This window comes from Podarcis raffonei, chromosome 3, assembly GCF_027172205.1.
Source record: "Podarcis raffonei isolate rPodRaf1 chromosome 3, rPodRaf1.pri, whole genome shotgun sequence".
Taxonomy (NCBI): Eukaryota; Metazoa; Chordata; class Lepidosauria; order Squamata; family Lacertidae; genus Podarcis; species Podarcis raffonei.
The window spans coordinates 118,715,393-118,738,614 of record NC_070604.1 but is presented as its reverse complement, the minus strand read 5'-3'; the positions used below and the strand labels follow the sequence as shown (position 1 = coordinate 118,738,614).

Genomic DNA, 23,222 nt, shown 5'->3' with positions numbered 1-23,222 from the left:
AGAAATGAGTCATTAGTCAAGGGCCTGAAGAGCCTGAAATCAGAGGCTCCTTCAAATGCTCAGCCTGGAGTGTTTGGGCCGTGGATGCTATTTGTGAAATTAAGCTTATCTCTCATAGCTTGTTTGATCTCTTGTTTGGCAAAACGAGATTACTTTTTGCAACACTTCATCTTCCCCTCACAGCTTCCGATCTCAGTAAGATGGAGACACGTCACAAGTATGCATTTACCACCTTCAGCCTTGCAGGCTTCCTTACTCTGTGGTGTCTCCCAGGCAAATCCTGCACAAAGAGAGAGAGAAAATATCACTGTTCACTGCAGAGAGCAAAGTAAGGTTATGAGTTTTCAGGGGGCAAAGAAAATTCAGAAGAGGAAGGAAAAGGGGTACAAGTTCACTGGCACCTCAGGGTACAGTGGCATTCCAGTTCCCAACTCCAACCATTGACCACATATATTGTCTGAGCTGGAGTCAGATGCCGGTCATCACAAAGAAACAGTTGTCAGTGAAGTTTAATTTTTATTCAAGGAATCGGCATACAACTCAAGTCACACGCCCCAGTAGCTCTTGTCCCTACTGAGCAGTTACCAAGACTGAAGGTCCCTAACTTCCACTCCTTCAAAGGCTCCTCCTCTTCCAAACATTTCCCAAGCCTTATCTAAAGTCATCTGCCCACCTCTGACCTCTGTCCTGCTTTTCTCAGTGCCCTGCACATTCTTGGGGACCAGTGGTCAGGGGATCTTGTCACAACCGGAAAGGGAGACTCCAGGCATTCTTCAGCAGCCTCTTCACCACCACCCCTCGCCTTGGAGTGTGAACTGCTCCCTGTCACAGGTTTGTCCTGCTCACTAAACCCTGTTGCCCCTTTGGCACACTGCACCTCCTCCCAATCTTCTCCCTCTGAACTCTCCTCAGTGTCCCACAAACAATCCCCAGGCTCTGAGCCTTCTTCCTCTTGGATTTGCATTTGGGGGTTCCCAGATGTCACCTCAACACCACTCCTCCTCGTCCAGCCAGTCCCTGACACATGTTCTCCATCCCTGCTTTGGAATCCACAGAAATGGGACCTTCAAGATTACTGCAACACATTATACATAGGCTGCCTCCGAAGACAGTTTGGAAACAAACTGATGCAGAATTTGCTGGTCTGGTTGCTCACCTGGCCAAGACGGCCCAAGCATATTATACCATTCTTGGCCCAACTGCACTGGCTACCAGTTAATTTCCAGCCCCAATTCAATGTTCTGGTTTTGACTTATGAAGCCTTAAATGGCTCAGGGCTGCAAGACCTCAAGGTCTGCCTCTCTCCAGATGAACCAGCCCAGACACTGTGATCATCATCTAAGGCCCTTCTTCATTTCCCCCTCCATGTGAGGTCTGGAGGGTGGTAACATGAGAATGGCCCTTTCTGTGGTGCCTCCCTGTTTGTGGGATCCCCAAGGAGGATCACCTGGAGCCATCATTACATATATTTGTGCAGCAAGTCAAATCTTTCCTTTATAACCAGGCCTTTGACCTTGAACTAACAAATTCAATAATAAAACAAAAGTGTTTATAGTTCTGAGTAGTGCTCTCCTCTCCATTCCATTCTCCCTCCCCAGTCTCTCTCTCTCTCTCTCTCTCTCTCTCTCTCTCTCTCTCTCTCTCTCTCTCTCTCTCTCTCTCTCACACACACACACACACACACACACACCACTGTCAGTTAGTTTACACATTATTAAGCTAGGTGGACCAGTGGTTTGACTTGGTAGAAAGCAGAAGGGTTAAAATACTGAGTTGTTCTCAAAACCTTTGAATAGTGCGGTTTCCCAGCCCCACTATGCAGGACCTGAAGACAACTGCCTTCTTCTGTATCACTTACCAGACGTAGCCAGGAGCAGCAAAGACAGAATAGCCAAACATAGCTGGAGGATCTTCATGGCTCTGTTAGGATAGACGGTGCAGTGAGACTGGGTGCAGGGCCACAGGCCAGAAGGTTGTCAGGGGAGAGCCGAGTAATTCATATTTGTAGGATCTTTGGGAAGCTGTTTCCTCCCACTTCCTTGCAAAGTCCAGCAAGTCGTCACCATGCCCTGAAGGAAAGTAGGGCTGCTGGTTCAGCAATCAGCACACTGTCTTCCCCAGAATGACATGTAGAGATGGAAAGATTGGAGGTTTGGCCCATTGTGAGACGTGGAGGACGCTAAAACCGGAAGAAGCACCCAGGTGAGTCACTGAGCACCTACTGTTAGAACTAAAGCCAGTGTAGTGGAAGAGGCAAAGGTCACCAGTGTGATCACCGAAAAATGGGAAACACTGGGCTGTGAGCACTCCAAGTAGGATCTTCATGGCTCTCTTAGGATAGACGGTGCAGTGAGACTGGGTGCAGGGCCACAGGCCAGAAGGTTGTCAGGGGAGAGCCGAGTGATCCATATTTGTAGGATCATTGGGAAGCTGTTTCCTCCCACTTCCTTGCAAAGTCCAGCAAGTCGTCACCATGCCCTGAAGGAAAGTAGGGCTGCTGGTTCAGCCATCAGCACACTGTCTTCCCCAGAATGACATGTAGAGATGGAAAGATTAGAGGTTTTGGCCTGTTTTGAGACCTGGAGGATGCTAAGACCGGAAGAAGCACCCAGGTGAGTCACTGAGCATCTACTGTTAGAACTAAAGCCAGTGTGATCACCAAAAATTGTGAAACACTTGGCTGTGAGCACTCCAATGGGAGAACAGCCTTTACCAAAGGCCTCATGGGCTTTGAAAACTCTTAAACTCATGCCTAAAATAAAGTTATGCTTGTGGGAACCTGTGGGGGGGACGACCAGGGGCTGCACAGATGGTGAACAAAACATAATGTGCCAACCCAACCATTGCCACTTCTGCTGGGTGGGCTTGGAGCACAGAGGTTTAATGGGGCCACTCTGCAATGTCTGCCAATGCAGAGGGCAATCCAGTCGGCTGACATGACCCTTGGCACACACACCCTTCCAGTGCTGGCCAGGCAGCCATTCAGTGAGGCGCCCAGGGTCAAGGCAACAAGGCCAGACTGCGTTCTGGAGCCTAGAGACCCCCAGCTGCAGGCAGGTTGGGGATCCTTACATGGGGGTGCCTGGCTCTCCCCTCCTCAAATTTATGCACCCAGGGCTATGGCCCCCATGGCCTTCCCCACTCTACAGCCCTGCTCCAACCACTACCCCTTCATTCAGAACACAAGCCCACTCTGTCAGACTTGTGTTTGACCGAGCTGGAAAAGCTCATCCTCCAGTCAAGTCCTCCGAAATCTCCTCTGACGATGATTAACGACCTGAGCCTTTGATAAGGCTCTAGGCACGTTCCCCATTCAGTAGAGTATCAAAGCAGCAGAAGAGACGAGAAATATGAGCTACATTACTAGGTTTTATTTCAAACTACACAGACAGAAAAGAAATAAAACATCCTCTGTGAAAATCAGAGAGCAACTGGATACAAAGAAACAGGAAACCAGTAATATCAACATCTGTCTCCTGTGAGACTTCCAACAGTCTGGGATGTCTGGAATGCAAAACAGAGTCTTGTGACTCCAAGCACTGCACAGTGGCAACACACAGAAACCTAACACACTCACCCCTTTGTGTGAGGCGGCACTGAGGGACAGAGGAGACTTATCTTGGTCCTCAACATGGGAATTCAATCTGCTATGCCCTTCTTGATAGGCAGAGGAGGCCTGACCTCCCTACGCCCATCAGGAACCGAATCTTAGCTTGCCTTGGCAAATGGGGCTGCAGGCTGTGCCAGGGGCGGTGCTGATGGAGCCGAAAGTGGGCTTCCCTCAGATCCACCCTTGCCCATTTAAGCAGCCAGTACCTGGAGCTCAGTCTGTTTGTTCCTCCACCAGGTTTCCCCATCCGCCCACCCTCAGTTTAAGCTGATACTCAATGACTTTGCTATGGCTATGGTGGTTGCCGTCCTTCTAGGGGCCGGGTAGGAAATTGCCCACCAGGGTAATTGGCGCTGACCTGGTGGTTTCGCCTAGCTCATAGCAATCATCACAACTGGTTGGACATTGGGGAGGGGAGGTTGTAGTCTCCGCCTGCCCCTTCAAATGCTGGGGTATCCCGTTAAAGGGATCCGGGGGAGTGGCCATGTCCGTGTGGTCAGGGGGGCCAGGGCCAAAAGCACTCTCTCAAACAGCTGTCCCTGCAGGGGTCACCCTATTGGATGTAAGCCTTAGGAACCCCAGCCTGGATTGACCACACGTCACTTCTGGCCGGCCCAAGCCAAACCTCTTTCATCTGTATTCAGTAAAGTTGTGGCCTGTTTTGACCCCATACCCATTCTTAATGGTCTCTTATTATTTATTTTTTTATTCAAAGTTATAACAAAACATATTTTCCAAAAACATATCCTTATTCCCCCCCCATTTTTCCTCCCCCCTCCCCCACAAAACCCATCCCCCCACCCCACCCCCAACTTCCCTCAGTTCCAATAATGCTATTTTCTGCATGTTACAGAGTTGTATAAATCCTCCAACTATTTAGCTAATAATTATTAGTAAAAAAAATAAATAAAAATTGTGGATGTTTATTCAAAACCTGCCAAGGAGTCCAGTTCGTTTTGTTGCATCTTCAAATACTTTGTGAAAGGTTCCCATTCATCCTTAAAGTCACAGTTATCCTTGTCCCATAGCTTATGTGTCAATTTTGCCAGTTCTGCATAGTCCATCAATTTTTCTTGCCATGATTCTTTAGTTGGGATTTCTTCAGTCTTCCATCCTTGTGCTACCAGAATTCTCGCTCCCGTTGTCGCATACATGAAGATGTTTTTCAACTTTTTTGGCAGGTCTTTCCCTACAATCCCCAACAAAAATGCCTCGGGTTTTTTAACAAATGTTAAATGCTTAATGGTCTCTTATTATACAGGTTTGCTGGAGGAGACTCTTGAGAGTCCCATGGACTGCAAGAAGATAAACCTATTCATTCTTTAGGAAATCAGATCTGAGTGCTCACGGGAATGACAGATCCTGAAGCTGAGGCTCCAATACTTTGGCCACCTCATGAGAAGAGAAGTCTCCCTGGAAAAGACCCTGATGTTGGGAAAGATGGAGGGCACAAGGAGAAGGGGACGACAGAGGACAAGATGGTTGGACAGTGTTCTCGAAGCTACCAGCATGAGTTTGACCAAACTGTGGGAGGCAGTGGAAGACAGAAGTGCCTGTCGTGCTCTGGTCCATGGGGTCATGAAGAGTCAGACATGACTAAATGACTAAACAACAACAACAACAACAACATTATACGGGTTGGGGTATGGGAAGTTCGATGCCTGGTCCTGCAAGAAGAGTCTACTGGATCTGGCCATCTAGCATTCTATTCTCACAGTGGTCAACCAGATGCCAGCAGGAAGCCAGGATTCGAGCGCAAGAGCACTCCACCAACTGGTATTCCAGCAACTGGTATTCAGAAGTATTGCTCTCTCCAACTGTGGAGACAGAGCACAGTCATCAGGGATAACTGCTCTCATTAGCCCTCTCCTCCACGAAGGTTGTAGGCTCAGTCCTTGGCATCTCCAGGTAGGGCTTGGAGAGACCCCTGCAGAGATGCTGACAGTCAGCTTAGACAGCAGAGTCGTACCTTGGATTTCAAATGCCTTGCTACTCAAATGTTTTGGCTCTCGAACACCGCAAACCGGGAAGTGAGTGTTCCGGTTTGTGAACGTTCTTTGGAACCTGAACGTCTGACACGGCTTCCGTGGCTTCCGATTGAGTGCAGGAAGCTCCTGCAGCCAATCGAAAGCCATGCCTTCATTGTCAAATGTTTTGGGTAGTCGAACGGACTTCCGGAATGGATTTGGTTCGACAACAAGGTACGACTGTACTGAGTCAGATAGACCCATCTGACATGATCAGTGTCCTTTGCTCCTATGCTCTGTAGTAAGTCATTTTCATCATAAAATGGTACCATTGTTTAACCATCTTACGGTAGGTAACAATAATATCTTTGACAAGATGCAGAAATTCTGGTTTGTCAGATAAACTGTTGCCCTCTAGTAAAATGCTTTTAAAAAAATGCCATAAGATTAAATCAAGTGGTTGCCTGCATAGTCAATCTATGTATTAGCAAAAATATGTTGAAATTGTTCACATAAAGCTTTGCCAAGCTAATTTCTTGCCTCTAGGTTATTTTAAGACAAAGTTTAATGGGAGGGGGTTCCCCTTTGACTGTTTTTTCCCTCATTTTTGTATAGTTTTTGGCATATTTTTACTTCAGCTTTGAGGCATTTTTTGTTTGATAAAACCCTTTTCTTCATCTCCTGGAATCCCACGATGTTTTGTTTGATTCCCCCCCCATCCTTTTTTTACTGCTACTTAATTATTTTTTTGGAAAAATTGCTGTTTTAATGGCATTATTTGCTTTTAGTATGGTGTGCTGCTTACAGATGTTTAAAATGTTAAGTGGTTTATAAATGCTTTTAAAATCAATTCAAGTTTGCTTTTATCAAAGTGACTCTAATGTAAATTGTTTACTGTCATGGTGGGTTTTTTAAAAAAATAAAAAGCAAACCACTTTCTAGAAATATTTTTAATAACAAACAAACAAACAAACAAACAAATTCCTGGATGATGAGGCCGACCCAGGCCACTAGCTTGGGGAAGGCTGGCTTATGCCATATTAAGAACTGAAGCCTTTAAAAGACTCATTGTTGTTCAAGTTAAACATCTCTGAATAACACAGAGAATAAAACCAGACCCCAGAGCTCCCCTGCTTTCTCTCTGTCCCTGTCTCTCTTTCTCTCTTTTTTTCTGTTTACTGAAATGCACCCACCAAAGGAGAACCTTTCCTTTCCTTCTGCTTCTGACTTTTTTGCAAAGGAAAGCGAGTCTCTGCCTCCACCTCTTGGAAGGAAGGCAAAACTACAAAAATCAGCAAGCTGGCTATCATGGCTATCATCTACCTTGGGCCAAGGAAGTCTTTGTCAGCCCTTACTGGAGAACCCAGAAACTGTGGCTTGGAAGTGTAAAGAAACAGAAAGCAAGAACATTTTCCAAGCATTGGGAGAGACTCCACTGTTTGCTTCCTACTTTCTCCATACTCCAGCGTATATAAGAGAAGAAGAGTGGGTTAGAGATTTCATGACCAACATTTGTTCTCTGCTCCAACAAGCCAGCCATGCCCGTCTCTAGGACTTTCCCTTTCATCCCTTCCTTCTAGGGATGGGAGAATCTCTCCCTTGTGGTTTCTCTCGGCTTCTCATTTTTCCAATCTTAAATCCAGTTCTCCGCATTTCCACATAAATTTGCGTTTTTAAAATAAAAATAAATAAATCAACATTTCAGTGGCAATTTCCTGTTTGTATGAAACCTTGCCCAAAATACATATTTCTGCAAATAAATATTCCCCAATATAGAAATTTCCCCTGATATAATGCACATTTGTTTTCATTAATATATGCATACTTAGGCACACTTTCCCCAATTGCACGCATTTCCCCCCAAGTTGTGTGGTTGGAGAACTGCACTGAAAAATTCAGAGCACAGAGTACAGTGGTACCTCAGGCTACATACGCTTCAGGTTACATACCCTTCAGGTTACAGACTCCGCTAACCCGGAAATAGTGCTTCAGGTTAAGAACTTTGCTTCAGGATGAGAACAGAAATGGTGCTCCAGCGGCACGGCAGCAGCAGGAGGCCCTACTAGATAAAGTAGTGCTTCAGGTTAAGAACAGTTTCAGGTTAAGTAGGGACCTCCAGAATGAATTAAGTACTTAACCTGAGGTACCACTGTATTCACATTCTGTTTCAGTTCACCTGTTGCTTCAGAAAGTGCAAATAAGGTTGGATTGCCTTTAAAAGTGAACTGAATAAAATTGCTTCTCCTTAATTCCCATTCCCTCCTCCTTTCTTCTCCTCCCTGTCATTCAGTCCTTCTCTTGGAGCTGTTTGGGGGGATTCCTCCCCATAGGTGAAATGTGCCATTTTGGCTTCAAAAGCAACAGCACTCATACCTGAAAATAGGAAACAGAGGGGATGGAGTGTTTTATTTTGTTTTTATTGCAAGGAACAAGCTCATACAATTGATGGAATTTTTCTGAAGTCTTCATTTATTAATTTTTATTTGGATGCTTTGGGGAATAAGCAGAAGGCGACTTCAGCAAGGGATTAAGCAGGATCCAGTGGCTCTCAAGGTGAGGGAACATCTCCCATTTTTCAAAGGATCCTGTGTAAGCAGGCAGCAATCATTCCTTCCTGAGATATCTGGAAAAGAAAAATACCAGAGTTACTCCCATTTCACCTGGAATCAGATGTCGAAATCGAAAAGAGAGTAAAGGAAGGTGAAGCAATCCGAAGAATATGAACTGATGGTACGGGCAATCAATGAGCGAAAACAATTACAGGAAAGTACTGAAAGGAAATGGGACGCAAGTGGCGCTGTGGGTTAAACCACAGAGCCTAGGGCTTGCCGACCAGAAGGTCGGCGGTTCGAATCCCCGCAACGGGGTGAACTCCTGTTGCTCGGTCCCTGCTCCTGCCAACCTAGCAGTTCGAAAGCACATCAAAGTGCAAGTAGATAAATAGGTACCACTCCGGCGGGAATGCAAATGGCATTTCCATGCGCTGCTCTGGTTCGACAGAAGCGGCTTAGTCATGCTGGCCACATGACCCGGAAGCTGTACGCTGGCTCCCTCAGCCAATAAAGAGAGATGAGAGCTGCAACCCCAGAGTCGGCCACGACTGGACCTAATGGTCAGGGGTCCCTTTACCTTTACTGACAATGAACTTTGAGACAAGAAGATATTGTATTGGTTTTTTGGTATCTATCGCATGGACAGGTGGAGACCCCCTGACCCTGGGCAACACTCGCGTGGAATAATGACTCAAGACAACGTGTTAGGGGATTAAAATTTGGTCACAACTTTATGAAAACTTCAGATGTAGGGAGACCTTGGCTTAAGCATTGGGCATTTATCCCTCCCAGGCCCCGGCTGGGGATCTGGGGAACATCAGGGTTATCCAGAATATGTGGGGATTGGGCTGGCTCTGGAGAACGTCTGTTCAAGCAGAGAGCCCACCCCCCATTTCGCCACTGACGCAGGGGAGAGCAATGACAACCTCTTGGCGTATGGCCAATGCCTCCCCTCAAAACAACCCCTTTAATGGGGAACCCTGGATCACTGCCACAAGGGGGGGCGTGGGTCACCGATTCAGGGCCCCTCCCCCATATAGGGAAGATAAACTAAAGGATTCCGCCCAAGACCTGAAACTGCCAAAGTTGTGACGTTTTGCTACGGGAAAGGCAAAACCTGCCAATGCAGGAAAATTCCTTTCCGGCCCTTCAACAGCGACCATAACGTAGCAGCACCTGCGTACTGGTGAAAAAGATTTTAACCTGCAAATGAAGGCTTAACTAAGGGAGGGCAGGGTGGGAGAAGCTCTGAAGCCAACTGAGAACTCCCAGGTAAGTTCCGCCCACTGTTGTGTGGGCTGGTCGATCCCTCCCCTCACCTGGCCAACTCTCTCCTGGGAACGCCCCCCCCCAGCCAGGATTGGGTATCTGGCAGAGACAGGCAGCTACCTCCAGGCGTCCAGCTTGGGGTGGGATATATCCAGGCTGTACTGCTGGGAGCCGCATGGGATCAGGTGGGGGGGGAGGACGACTGTGTGCGACAGTGCAAAAGGGGCCCCCACATTTTGGTGTGGGGAGCGGTCATTTATATAGCGGAAGGGCAGGTCCCACCTCAACTTGGCACAATAGCAAAACAGAACTGAATGGGAAGTGGAAGATTGAAGATATGGGAATTAAAGGTGAAGGGTAAAGGGACCCCTGACCATTAGGTCCAGTCGTGGCCGGCTCTGGGGTTGCAGCGCTCATCTTGCTTTATTGGCCGAGGGAGCCGGATTGCAGCTTCCGGGTCATGTGGCCAGCATGACTAAGCCGCTTCCGGCGAACCAAAGCAGCGCACGGAAACGCCGTTTACCTTCCCGCCGGAGTGGTACCTATTGATCTACTTGCACTTTTATGTGCTTTCGAACTGCTAGGTTGGCAGGAGCAGGGACTGAGCAACAGGAGCTCACCCCGTCATGGGGATTTGAACCGCCAACCTTCTGATCGGCAAGTCCTAGGCTCTGTGGTTTAACCCACAGTGCCACCCGCGTCCCGTTATATGGGCATTGGGAGTAGGTAAAATAGAATTAGGATCATAGGCCTAAAAGAAAAAGTAGAAGGGGAAGTTTTAGGATGTTATTTACAAGATTTCCTAGTGGTAGAAACTCAATATACTATGCCAGCACCCCGCACTGGTTGCAGATAAGAAATTGGGCAGGTGGGGTTGCCAGATTGAGGTTAGTAGGACAGGGAGACATTTCCCCCAATAGACGGGTCTCCACAATCTTTTAGCTGGTTTTTTTTATCTGAGGAATTGTTTTTAACAGATCCCGTTCGCAACCAGAGGTACCACTGTATCTTGGCTTTGCAAATGGGACAGATCTATGGAGCTATATAGGATTGCTGCCAGAGACAGCACTTGCACTACAAACCATTTTAATATTTTGGTGTAGTGGTTAAGAGCGGTGGACTCATAATCTGGTGAACTGGGTTCAATTCCCAGCTCCTCCACATGCAGCTGCTGGGTGACCTTGGGTGAGTCACACTTCTCTGAAGTCTCTCAGCCCCACTCACCTCACAGAGTGTTTGTTGTGGGGGAGGAAGGGAAAGGAGAATGTTAGCCGCTTTGAGACTCCTTAGGGTAGTGATAAAGTGGGATATCAAATCCAAACTCTTCTTCTCTTCTTCTTCTTTATGGATCAAATTTTATTGCCATTTGGAAGTTGCCCTGGGGAAAGTCTTTTTGATGGGCCAACTATAAATCTTAGAATAATGCATACAAACATGCATACTTTACACAATACCGTAATAATAATAATAATAATAATAATAATAATAATAATAATAATTTATTATTTATACCCCACCCATCTGGCTGGGTTTCCCCAGCAGCCACTCTGGGCAGCTTCCAACAAAATATTAAAATAAAATATTCTATTAAACATTCAAAGCTTCCCTAAACAGGGCTGCCTTCAGACATCTAAAGAAACTTCTGGTTAAGTCTAGCAAGCATCAAAAAAACTTTGATAGTAATAATAATAATAATAATAATAATAATAATAATAATAATAATAACAACAAAATAATAATAATAATAATTTATTATTTATACCCCGCCCATCTGGCTGGGCCTCCCCAGCCACTCTGGGTGGCTTCCATAGAAACCAAAAATACAGTAAAATATCACACGTTAAAAACTTCCCTGAACAGGGCTGCCTTAAGATGTCTTCTGAATGTCAGGTAGTTGTTTATCGCTTTGACATCTGCTGGAAGGGCGTTACACAGGGCGGGCGCCACTACCGAGAAGGCCCTCTGCCTGGTTCCCTGTAGCTTTGCTTCTCGCAATGAGGGAACCGCCAGAAGGCCCTCGGCGCTGGACCTCAGCGTCCGGGCAGAATGATGGGGGTGGAGACGCCCCTTCAGGTATACTGGACCGAGGCCGTTTAGGGCTTTAAAGGTCAGCACCAACACTTTGAATTGTGCTCGGAAACGTACTGGGAGCCAATGTAGGTCTTTCAAGACAGGTGTTATATGGTCTCGGCGGCCACCCCCAGTCACCAGTCTAGCTGCCTCATTCTGGATTAGTTGTAGTTTCCGAGTCACCTTCAAAGCTAGCCCCACGTAGAGTGCATTGCAGTAGTCCAAGCGGGAGATAACCAGAGCATGCACCACTCTGGCGAGACAGTCCGCAGGCAGATAGGGTCTCAGCCTACGTACCAGATGGAGCTGGTAAACAGCTGCCCTGGACACAGATTTGACCTGTGCCTCCATGGACAGCTGTGAGTCCAAAATGACTCCCAGGCTGCGCACCTGGTCCTTCAGGGGCACAGTTACCCCATTCAGGACCAGGGAATCCTCCACACCTGCCTGCCTCCTGTCCCCCAAAAACAGTACTTCTGTCTTGTCAGGATTCAACCTCAATCTGTTAGCCACCATCCATCCTCCAACCGCCTCCAGACACTCACACAGGACCTTCACCGCCCTCACTGGTTCTGATTTAAAAGAGAGATGACGCTTATATTCTGGCTACTCATTTGATCTCTTGTCTGGTAAGCTGAAGTTACCTTATGCAACATCTCCTCAGCCATCCACATTTCCCAAACTCAATGTTGGGTGAGCGACACTTTCTAAATCTGCAACGACCACCGGAGGCTCTGCATTGATGACCATTAACTGGTGATAGCTGGGCAGATCCTACACAGAGGAAGAAAAATAGGTTACTGTCCACTGGGGAGAGGAGAGGAAATTCAGAAGAGGAAGAAAGGGAGGCACAAGTTCAGGAATGGGGGATTCCGCAACTCTCTGGATGTTGGGGCGCCAGCACCTCTCATTAGCTGAAGTTGCTCCCCATTCCTGCTTCAGAATCACTTCATCAGAAATGGGACCTTCAACGAAGTGCTTATAGTTCAGAGTGCTCCTTTTCATGGTCTCAGCTGGCCATGCCCTCATCCCTGGTACACCATTCCATGCACCCTCCTCTCCAGTCCCCACCCCCAGAAATAGACAATGGGCCTCATTAGTCTGCAGGCTAATTTTTTGGGTGGGAGAAGGTTTCCTGAGTCCCTCACCCTTAAATTTTTTTTGAATATCTGCTGTGCTTGAGGTCCTCCCCCAAGCATCCCTTTTGTGCAAGGATGGCGTTGTTTTGCCCACATGGAGACCAGGATTCCGATTGAGTTTCCTATTGGTTTATAGGAGAGGATGGAGGGCGTCACTGGGTCATCTACTCCACCCTGTGAACAATGCAGAGAATCCAGAACATGAGCTTCCCCCAACAGATGGCTCTTCAGTGAGCGAGAGCCCACCACAGCTGCTCTTACCATCAGGAAGGTTTTTCTAATGTTCAACTGAAACCTATGCATCACTTGATCCAAATAGTCCTGCCCTCTGGGGCAGCAGAGAGCAAGTATTTTCCCTCTTCGGTGAAACAGCCAAGCATCAACTCATCATCTCCAAGGAGGGTTTGGGGAGACTCTTGCCTAGCACCCCAGAGAGCCACTGCCAGTCAGTGTAGACTGTACTGAGCCAGGTAGATCACGGACTGGGCCATGCCTCTGCCTGAAATTTAGCTAGAAGGCTACCAGTGCTAGTTCAAGCAAGTATCATCTGGCTGTCAGTGTCTACTAAAGAAACATCTCTAGCTATTTTTATTTATTTTATTTATTTAAAAGCATTTGTAAGCTGCTTAACAGTTTAGAAATCTCAAAACGGAACACAAGCTGCTACAGTTCTGCACGAGTGTGCAATGGGAGTTGCAGCGCATGGTGCAGGGTGCAGCTTCTGGGGAAACCCATTTCTGATGGAAGGACCAAGCCAGTTTCCTTCTATGGTATAAAAGTTAGAGAGAAACGCTTGTTCCCTTTGCAGGGCCACAGAACAACGTCTTGATTCCTCTTCCCCTTCCCACTGGCTGACAAGTGTCCCTCTCCCTTACCTGAGGAAGACAGGAGCAGCAAAGAGAGAACTGCCAGGCACAATTGGAGGATCTTCATGACTCAGCTGGGATGGAGCAATGCGGGAAAGCTGGATTCAGTCTTACAAAAAGGCCAAGTCTCAAAGGTTTCCAGGGCAAGACAGAGCTTTCAATATTTATAGGATCCTTGGGACGTTGTGACACCGGGAGCGGTTGAAGGGAAACTTGCCGAAATCAAAGGCCGTTGGAAAGGTATTGCTACAGTCTGTCAGTCAGAGCAGTGTCCACAAAGACAGCATCCCAGCTACAGACCACAAACGTTAAGGACAGTTTCAAGTTGCCTCTTTCCTCTCTCAGCATTTCCTCATTCTTAGAAAACAAAAACTGCCTACCTATCTTAGGACAATGTGGAGGTTTTGTTAATTTTTAAATAGAAGTATTTAAAACAAGCAATAGAGCAGGAATGTACAGTGTAGCAACAACAAAAAAGTTTGGAGATTTAAAACACAAACCGAAAAAATGAATAGGCTCACAGTGTACATTAGGCACTCTGAAGATGAAGCAAAGGGGGTTTCAAACTACAGATTAATCCAAAGATTAGAGAAAAACAGATAATTGGCTGCTGCAGAATGCTTTAGTGTTTTTCAAGACATCCAAAACCTGGAGTAGCCAATGTGGCTGCAGTTCCCATCATTCTGTAGCCTTCCTTTCTGAAAGCTGGTATTCTACATGCAAGGAGGTTTTGTGTTGACAGTTGATCAGTCTGATGTGGGAGGTCTTCTCTACTAGAGGTATAGGTAAAAGGTAAAAGACCTCTGGACGGTTAGGTCCAGTCAAAGGTGACTATGGGGTTGCGGCGCTCATCTCGCTTTCAGGCCAAGGGAGCCAGTGTTTGCCCACAGACAGCTTTCCAGGTCATGTGGCCAGCATAACTAAACTGCTATTGGTGCAACGGAAGACTGTAACAGAAACCAGAGAGCACAGAAACTCCATTTACCTTCCTGCTGCCGCGGTACCTATTTATCTACTTGCACTGGTTTGCTTTTGAGCTGCTAGGTTGGCAAGAGCTAGGGCAGAGCAATGGGAGCTCACCTCGTCACGGGGATTTGAACCACTGATCTGATTGGCAAGCCCAAGAGGTATAACCAAAGGCTGAATAGTTTTCTCTTAAGGATGCTGCAGTTCCAACCCGTGCTGGAGATTCTTCCCTGAGCTGAAGGTTGGACCAGGCTGCCTCCAATATCCTTTCCAGCAATGACTTCTGAACAGTGGCGTAGCGTGGGGGGTGCAGGGGGGGCCGGCCGCACCGGGCGCAACATCTGGGGTTAGGGCAAATCCACGGGTTAGGGGGCGCAAATCCACGGGTTAGGGGGCGCAAATTACTTGCCTTGCCCCGGGTGCTGACAACCCACGCTACGCCACTGCTTCTGAAATATATCAAGTTACTATGGGAGGGTTTCCATCTCTGGGTGTTTGAGAACTGCCATGTTTTTCCAAAGGATTCCAGAGGTAGGGTGTGTGTTTTAGAAGATAAGAAGCTACCTCATATTGAGTCCATTTAGCTAAGCATTGCCTAGAAGTGTTATAAACACTCTCCTTCCATTCCAGTCTTTCCTTTCAACCTCCCTCAGCCACTTACCACAGACATGACTACCCTCCAGAATCTCCGTCCCCCTGACCCACAACCCCTTTCTTTCATCCCAGTGCTCCATCTTGCTCATCCACAGCACTGCAAATGCACCCTTTACCCCCAGCCCCTTCCACCTGCTACCTCCCCAGTTCCTCCTCTTCTGCCCTACGTCACCATCATTGGGGACCTAACATTACCACACACCTCTCTCCCTCTCTCCCCCTCCAAATGCCCCCTAGTGAGGTCCACCTGCCCTCCCAAGTTCCTTCTCTTTTCCTCCTGCCAATCACCAGAGGGCTAGAAAGGTCGTAGCAACCTGCCCTCATTTGCTTCTCTCTCAATCCTGCATTGTCACACTGTTTTCTTAGAGCATCCTCATCCCACTCCTGCCTTTAGAACCTTGGGAAAGCAGACAATGAAAACAAAGTGACGCCGACTTACAATTTTATTCTATAGTAAGAGATACAGATATACTGCACCTCCTACGAAGTTTGCGCTCTCCTGCTGACCCCATTTTAACTTCACAACAACTTCATGAGATAAACCTAATTACTACTACTACTACTTAATTTGTATCCCACCCATCTGACTGGGTTGCCCCAGCCTCTCAGGGCAGCTTCCAACAAATTTATTGCACCTTTCCTCCAATGGGCTCAAGGCTGATCCACAGCTGATATCCTCACAACAACAGAGTGTGCTGGCTGGGTTGAGAGATGGTGACTGTCCCAAGGTCACCCCAATGTGCTTCATGGCTGGGCAGAGATTGCAGCCTGGATCTCTGCAGCCCTCGCTTCTCATCACCATGACACAGTAGCTATGGCAGAGAATGTGCATGGTGTAAAATCATCTAGTAAGTTTCATGGGCATGTGTGGATTAGAACTCAGGCCTTCCTGGTCTAAAGCACCCTGGCCATAGATCACCATGCCCTTATGATGTAATGGAATAAACATTGCAGTGTTCCTGTGTGGGGTGTGACGTTGGAGATCCCTTGGAAATTTCAGCTGGTTCAACCTGGTGGCCTTCAACTGTGTTGGATGGCAGCTCCCTTCAGCCCCAGCCAGCATGGCCTGGAGATAACAGTTGCTGTAGTGCAACAACAACAACAAATTCTGGAGAGTGCACCAGGTTGGCAAAGACAAAAATGTCAAGAGGGTATTGTTTTGGGTGGACCTCTAAATTAGCAAAGGATTTCTTGGAGTTGATATGTAATGAAATGAAGAAAATGCTTAAAAAGACCAGAAATCTTCTTATTAGGAATATTAGGTATGGGTGTCCCCACATTTTTATTTCTCTACAGAACCATGGCAGCAGAAATGGTTTACTCTCAGAAATAGAGAGAGAAAATAATACTAACAGAGGAGGAGCGGCAGGTAAAAATGATGGAATATATGGAATTAGGAAAGCCAACTAACAGAATAAGGGCTCAAGAAGAAGGAATCTTTAAGGAAGGATGAAAAATGTTTTCAGAATAACTGAACAATTATCTTAAATCAGTTAAAAGGTTGGAGTAAATTCAGTAGATGTAAGTATTGAAGTTATAGGGAGCAAGGAGAAAATAAAACACAAAGAGTAATTAGAATATGCAGTTGTAATTCATAAATAAATGAAATCGTGGAAGAGGAGAAGTCAATGATTATTAATGGTTATATTGATTGAAATGAAAAAAAATGTAATGGAAAGTATAAATAAAAATATTACATTAAAGTCCTAATAAAACTCAAAAAAGAAAAAAGTGGATATTGTTCAGGAGTTGTTGCTGGGGCAAGATTCATCTTTCGAGGTGCTTTTTTTGTCCTTAATCTGGGTTCAATTCTTCTTTCTCTATTGCCAGAGCTTACTGTCAATTTTCTGTGGAGATTTGTTAATATGAACTGTTTCCATTGTTTCGTTTAAATTTTGTAATGCCCTGTAACTGTTAGTGTAGTCTGCAAAACGGCTTGATGTTGCAAGGAACTTTAAATTTTGTAATGCCCTGCAGCCGTTAGTGTTTTCTGCAAGATGGTTTGATGTTGATGGTTTGAGGAACTTTGATCACACCAATAAGGGATGATTATCCCCTGTGGATTTGTCTAATTCATTTTTAAAGGCTTCCAGGCTGGTGGTCATCACAGTGACTTGTGGCAATGAATGGAGTGCTGTGACTATTCACTGGATGAAAATGGACTTCCCTTTTGTCTGTCCTGAACCCCCCACCATTCCCCAACATCCAGCTTCATTCAGTCCCCATTGGGTTCTTATATTATGGGAGAGGGAGAGAACATTATGGGAGAGGGGTGCTCAGTCCTCCTCATTGGCCTATTTTTTGGGGTCCTCCCTCCCTGCCTTCAGGGTTTGCTTTCTGATGATGGCAAGGCAATATTATTCAAGCAAAGACACCCATGCCTGAAAAACAGACATTGAGGAAATGGAGTTTTTGAATTTGCTTTTATTGCAAGGAATAATCTCATATACTCAATGTGCAAGCTCATGATGCTTGGGTGAAGAGGGTCAGGGCTGCTGGGGAGTGGGCCACAGCCAACAGAATGGCTGGGGCAGGTTCCACAGGGGGTGTGTGTGTGTGTGTGCGCGCGCGTGCTGGAACACCCGATCTTGGTGATCACGGGTAGGAGGAGGAGTTATGCTAATTCCAGACCATGTCATTACTGAGGAGGCAGGTTTAGTCATTGTTTGAAGTCTATTCCTGCCTCCGGGTCTGGTCTTGGCCGGATGGATACTGGAATCAATAAGGGAGACCCACATGACCTGAAGGTGCTGCTGTGCAATGCCAGGTCAATGATGAATAAGACCACTACCATCCACGACCTGATTGTGGATGGAGGACTTGACCTGGCATGTGTGACAGAGACCTGGTTGGATGAAGCAGATGGGCCTGTCCTTGCCGCTGCTTGCCCACCAGGTTTCTCTTACGCACAGCAACCCAGGTCATGTGGGCGTGGGTGGGGGTTGCAGTGATTTTTAGGAAGTCATTAGTCTGCACCAGGCGTCCTATTGGGAAGACCCAGTTTTCTGAGTGCATGTTCTGGAAGTTGGGCAATAGGAGCAGTACAGGATTCCTTTTGGTGTACCGACCTCCCCGCTGCACCAAGGATTCCCTGCCCAAGCTGCTTCAGGTCGTGGCGGATGTGCTACTGGAGACACCTAGTTTGGTTGTCCATGGGGATTTCAACATACAGATCTGCTGCACTTATGTTTCAGAAGGAGACAGCTTAGATCAAATGAAAAGGGCAATCTTCACCTGTCTCCTCCTCCTCCTTCTCCTCTTCCTAACTCATCACCACCATATCTCTCAGACACCTTTTTCAAACAGGACTCGTATTTTAATACTGGAGGGGCTGTGCTTCTCTGCTCCCTCCACCTGCCATGTCCACCCTGCACCCCATCATAATTGGCCAGCCTGTCCTTCCCTTTCTCTTTTCCACCCTAGAAGGTGACAAATTCCCCTTTCTCCTTCCCAACCCTGTTTCTGAAGCAGCTTCACTCTTCTGTTTAAAACCCTCTGGAGTCGCTGTCAGTATGGCTGTAGATTGGGGGTGATGGCATTTCCAGATCAGAAACATCCAAAGGGCAATGGGTTGGGGTCTAGTCCTGGTACTTTCATGCCAAAGGTGCTTGGATCTGAATGTGGGATACCTTACATGGAATATATGGGACCGAATCCTGAGCTATTTAAGCAAGGTAGAGGGGAGATTTTCTGTGCCTCTGCACAACCATGCCTGCTGACACCTCCTTCTCATACAAGAAGTGAAGCATGCATGACTAAATTAGTTATAGAGAAACTAAAGCCTGTAATTGTAGTCATCAGAAACTCAAGGACTACCCAGAATAAAAGGCTCTATATTGCATCAAAAAACCTTTCCCACTAATTAGACGCTACATGCGCCAAATTTCTTGAGAGACTTGTGGAAGAGACAAATCTAAATTTTATTTTTAAAAACATATTCTGTAAAATTAATAATAATAATAATAATAATAATAATAATAATAATAATAATAATAATTTATTTATATCCCACCCTCCCCAGCTGAAGCCGGGCTCAGAGCAGCTAACAACAGTAAAATCATACAGCATTCTAAAATCAATTTATTGTAAAATCAGTTCAAATCAAATTAATGGCAACCATTGGGCTAGAGTTCTGTGAGGATTACCAAAGGAGGGGGTCAGGCTGTGCCTTGGCCAAAGGCCTGGTGGAACAGCTCTGTCTTGCAGGCCCTGCGGAAAGATGTCAAGTCCCGCAGAGCCCTAGTCTCTTGTGACAGAGCCTTCCACCAGATTGGAGCCACAGCCGAAAAAGCCCTGGCTCTAGTTGAGGCCAGCCTAACCTCTCTGTGGCCTGGGACCACCAAGGTGCTTTTGTTTGAAGACCGTAAGGTCCTCCGTGGGACAGACCAGGAAAGGCGGTCCCATAGGTACAAGGGTCCTGGGCCGTAAAGGGCTTTAAAGGTTAAAATTCCATAAAATCCAACGAAAATGAGAAAAAAAGAGGCTAACTTTGGTTTTCCTTACCAGTTTTATATGCAATGCAGTTTTCCATATATTGCTGCACATTAATGGTCAATATGTGAACCAAACGCGAGCCATCCTTTGAAAGGCAGTTCTCCCTCCAAGTAATGTGTTTATAAAATGTACAGGGAAAAGAATAACTTCATGAATTGGAAGACACAAGATCTACCCACCCTGGAAGAATGGCAGATGAAGGTGATGGATTATATGGAACTGGCGGAAATGACTGGCAGAATCCGAGACCAGGGAGAAGAGTCGGTGGAAGAAGACTGGAAAAAGTTTAAAGATTACTTACAGAAATATTGCAAAATTAATGAATGTTAGAATGATGTTGGATAGAAGTTAAGTGGTTTTTAGCTGTAATGCTATAAAGGAATATGAAAAAATGGATTATTAACAGGTAAAAATTTAATGTTATAATACTTTATGATTAAAGACTAGGATAAACAAAGAGGGAAAGGATTTGCTGAACTAACAAATTGAATTGGAATACAAAAAAGGGAGGTGTGAGGAGGTCTGGGAAACAAGCAAATGAAAGATAAGTAATGGAAAGATTGAATTGTTTTAAACTATTTTTATTTTGTATTTTTCTTTTTTCTTTTTGTAATAATTTGAAAATCTCAATAAATATCTTTTTTTTTAAAAAAAAGAAAAACTTCATGAAAATAGCATGAAAATATGGGTTATATTAGGGGAAATTGCATAGCAATGATGGGCGTAATAGGGAAAATTCAGCAACACAGTGCATATTTCCCCTAATAGACACACTTTTGTTGGCAATTTTGTCTGATATATACATTTTTATGCAAAGAATTCCCACTAAAGAGATTTCCACTAAAGAAACATCTCTAGCGAGAAAAGTGAGCTTCCTTTGCAAGGCCACAGAAGAGCAACTGGACACCTCTCCTTCTTGCGCCCCACAGTTGGCTGGCAGGTGTCCCTCTGTCTTCTTCCTCTCCATCCCTTACCTGGGCAAGCCAGGAGCAGCAAAGAGAAAGCTGCCAAGCACAGGTGAAGGATCTTCAGTGCTTCCTGACGTGGCAAAGCTGAATGCCAGCTTGTAGGCCAATTGGAGCCCCAAAGGTTGCCAAGAGAGGGCAGGGAGGGAGAGGGAGATTAAATAATTGTAATTTCTTTGGGACGTTGTGTCTTAGGCTGACGTGGAAGAGAACATGGCCAAAATCACATGCCTCTCCCTTCAGTCTGGTAGTCATAGCAGTTTTCACCGAAGTGAGATCCCAGTTACAGATCACAAACATTCCTTTCCCTTTTCAACCTAGAAGATGACCAAGTCCCCTTTCCCCTTCCCACCCCTGTTTCTGAAGCCGTTTCCCCTACCCGGTCCAGCAACACTCAAGGCTGCAATCCTCCCTTAATATACCTGGGCGCATGCCCCATGGAAACCAACAGGAGTTCCTTCTGAGTGGGCCTGTTTTAGGACTGCACTTTATGATGCCACAACCAGAGATGGCACTCCTGCCTAAACCACTGTCCATACAAATACTTTCCTTAAGTCACGTAAGCCAAGCAGGGTCCCAGGGAAGGCAGCAAGGCCACCAGGAGGAGAGGGCCAGGGATGTGCAGCCAGTCAAGGCAACGACCTTAAACATCTTGGAGACCTTCTTGGCTGTGAGTCCTGGAAGCTCTGCTGCTTGCTCACAGGCCTTTTCCCACCTGGGTTCATTTAGCCCAGCTGCTAGTTACTCTGCAAAGTCCCAGAGCAAAAGTCTGCAACCTCAGATTCTTTTTTTATTTATTTTAGTGAAGGCGTTTGGAACTGAATGTGGGACACTTTGCATGGAATATATGGGACCGAATCCTCAGCTATTCAAGCAAGGTGGGGTAAAGAAAATCGCAGTGAGCAAATGCCCAGCAGCTATTAAAGCTTCAGGATGGACAATTATATCGATCCTTTATCCAATGAGAAAAACAATGGATGAAACTGCATATTAATCTAAGCATGCAAATAAAGTGTGGTTTAAGGATTGGACCAAGAGGAATTGGCAAAACCTCACAGAGCAAAGCAACCAAAGACAGGGCTGATCCCAGAGCCTTGAGGCAGGTGAGGATGCTGCTTCAGGTGGCAGAAGCCCCCAACCAGGCAGAATGCCCCTGGGTGCCCCTCCTGCCCTGCTGCTTCTGCCAGTGGAAGAGAAACACCAGCATCATCAGCACTGATTTTGGGCTGCCATTTGGGGCAATACGGGAAGTGCCGCCCTAGGCTGATTCTGCCATAGGTGTATTTTGCAATGGACAAAGTATGAAAACAACTGGCTGCGCAACAAATTAAGCTTGCAATCAAAGGACAATGTATTCAAGGACCACTCAAGTAATTGATGCCTTGTGTAACAAATGGAACAGGTAGCTGGTACTCACTGCTCTATCAAAATGACATTCTGTGTAATAAAAAGGTTGCATTAGAGATACTTTGTACTGCCAGTGGTTGTTTAATTAATGAAAAACATAATTAAGACAACTGTAAATCTTGCAGGCTGTATAACCAACCTATATGATGACTATAATGAGTTTTGTTTTGGTTATTTCTGTTTCTGAAGAAATAGAATGGCTCTAAGACACAGTAGGGAGGGAGAAAGAGAGGAGAAATGAGTTTGTACTGATGAGGTTTTTTCATAATGGAGGATATAAGAAAGGTTTAATGGAAAAGTCAAATGGATTTTAACAGTGGATAAATGTTGTATTAAAGAGGTTAAATTGGAATCAGATAAATTATCATCAACTTGTAAAGAAACCTATTGATCATCATAAACCTTTTCCAAGTTATATGTAATTAAGCTATCTTCTCAGTTCACTGGGTCCCTTAGCCTAAATCCAAGAATGGATGTCCATTCAGGGTGGTAGCCTAAAGCTACTCAGATCATTCCTCAAAATGATCTGTCCAGAAAATGCTGTGAGAGGGGCAGGGCATGCGGAGGAGAAATGATCACCTGCTCTGGCCACCTGTTTGAATCTCATTTGCCAAGATGAATTTCCCTTCTGTAAAAATTGTACAATGGTGGAAAGCTCCCAATGTCAGTGAAGCCAGCAGGACACAAGAACGGGAGTTTGTCCCAGCCCAGGAGGAAACAGGAAGTTTATTTACTGGCTGGACAAACATCCCTTCTTATGTGTAAACATGTCCACTCTAGGAATGTTGTATTTGACTGCTTTGTGTTTCACACCCCACATACCCCTTCTCAGGCAATACAACATGCACAAACATTAATATCTTTATTCAACCACCCAGAGTCCCAGCTTGACATGTAGGTTCTGGAAACTCTCTTGGCAGGGGTTTCGTCAGGATGTCAGCAGTCATCTCCTTGGTGCGGCAGTAAGACAGTTCCACAAGTCCGTCCTGGATCATCTCACGTACATCATGGTAATTCACGCCAATATGTTTTTTCCTCACATAGAACTTCTCACTCTGTGTCAGCTTCAGGCAACTCTGATTGTCCTCTAGCAAGCTGACAGGTTCCTTTCTCACCAACCCAAAGTCCTTGATGAGTCGATCGAGCCAGGCAACCTCTCTGCATGCATCTGTCGCTGCAATGTACTCTGATTCTGTGGAAGACAATGCTACACAGCTCTGTTTATAACTACCCCATGCAACAGGTCCATCCCCAAACATAAAA

General features: G+C 46.0%; 1 long non-coding RNA gene across 1 annotated transcript; it reads right to left on the bottom strand.

Moving 5' to 3' along the window:
• Positions 1-7,978: 7,978 nt before the first annotated feature.
• On the bottom strand, positions 7,979-13,608 carry LOC128411420 (uncharacterized). Its single transcript, XR_008329799.1, has 3 exons — positions 13,483-13,608; positions 12,113-12,242; positions 7,979-8,200 (listed from the first exon to the last, which is right to left on the bottom strand). It is a non-coding gene; the product is annotated as an uncharacterized LOC128411420 (long non-coding RNA).
• Positions 13,609-23,222: the final 9,614 nt, after the last annotated feature.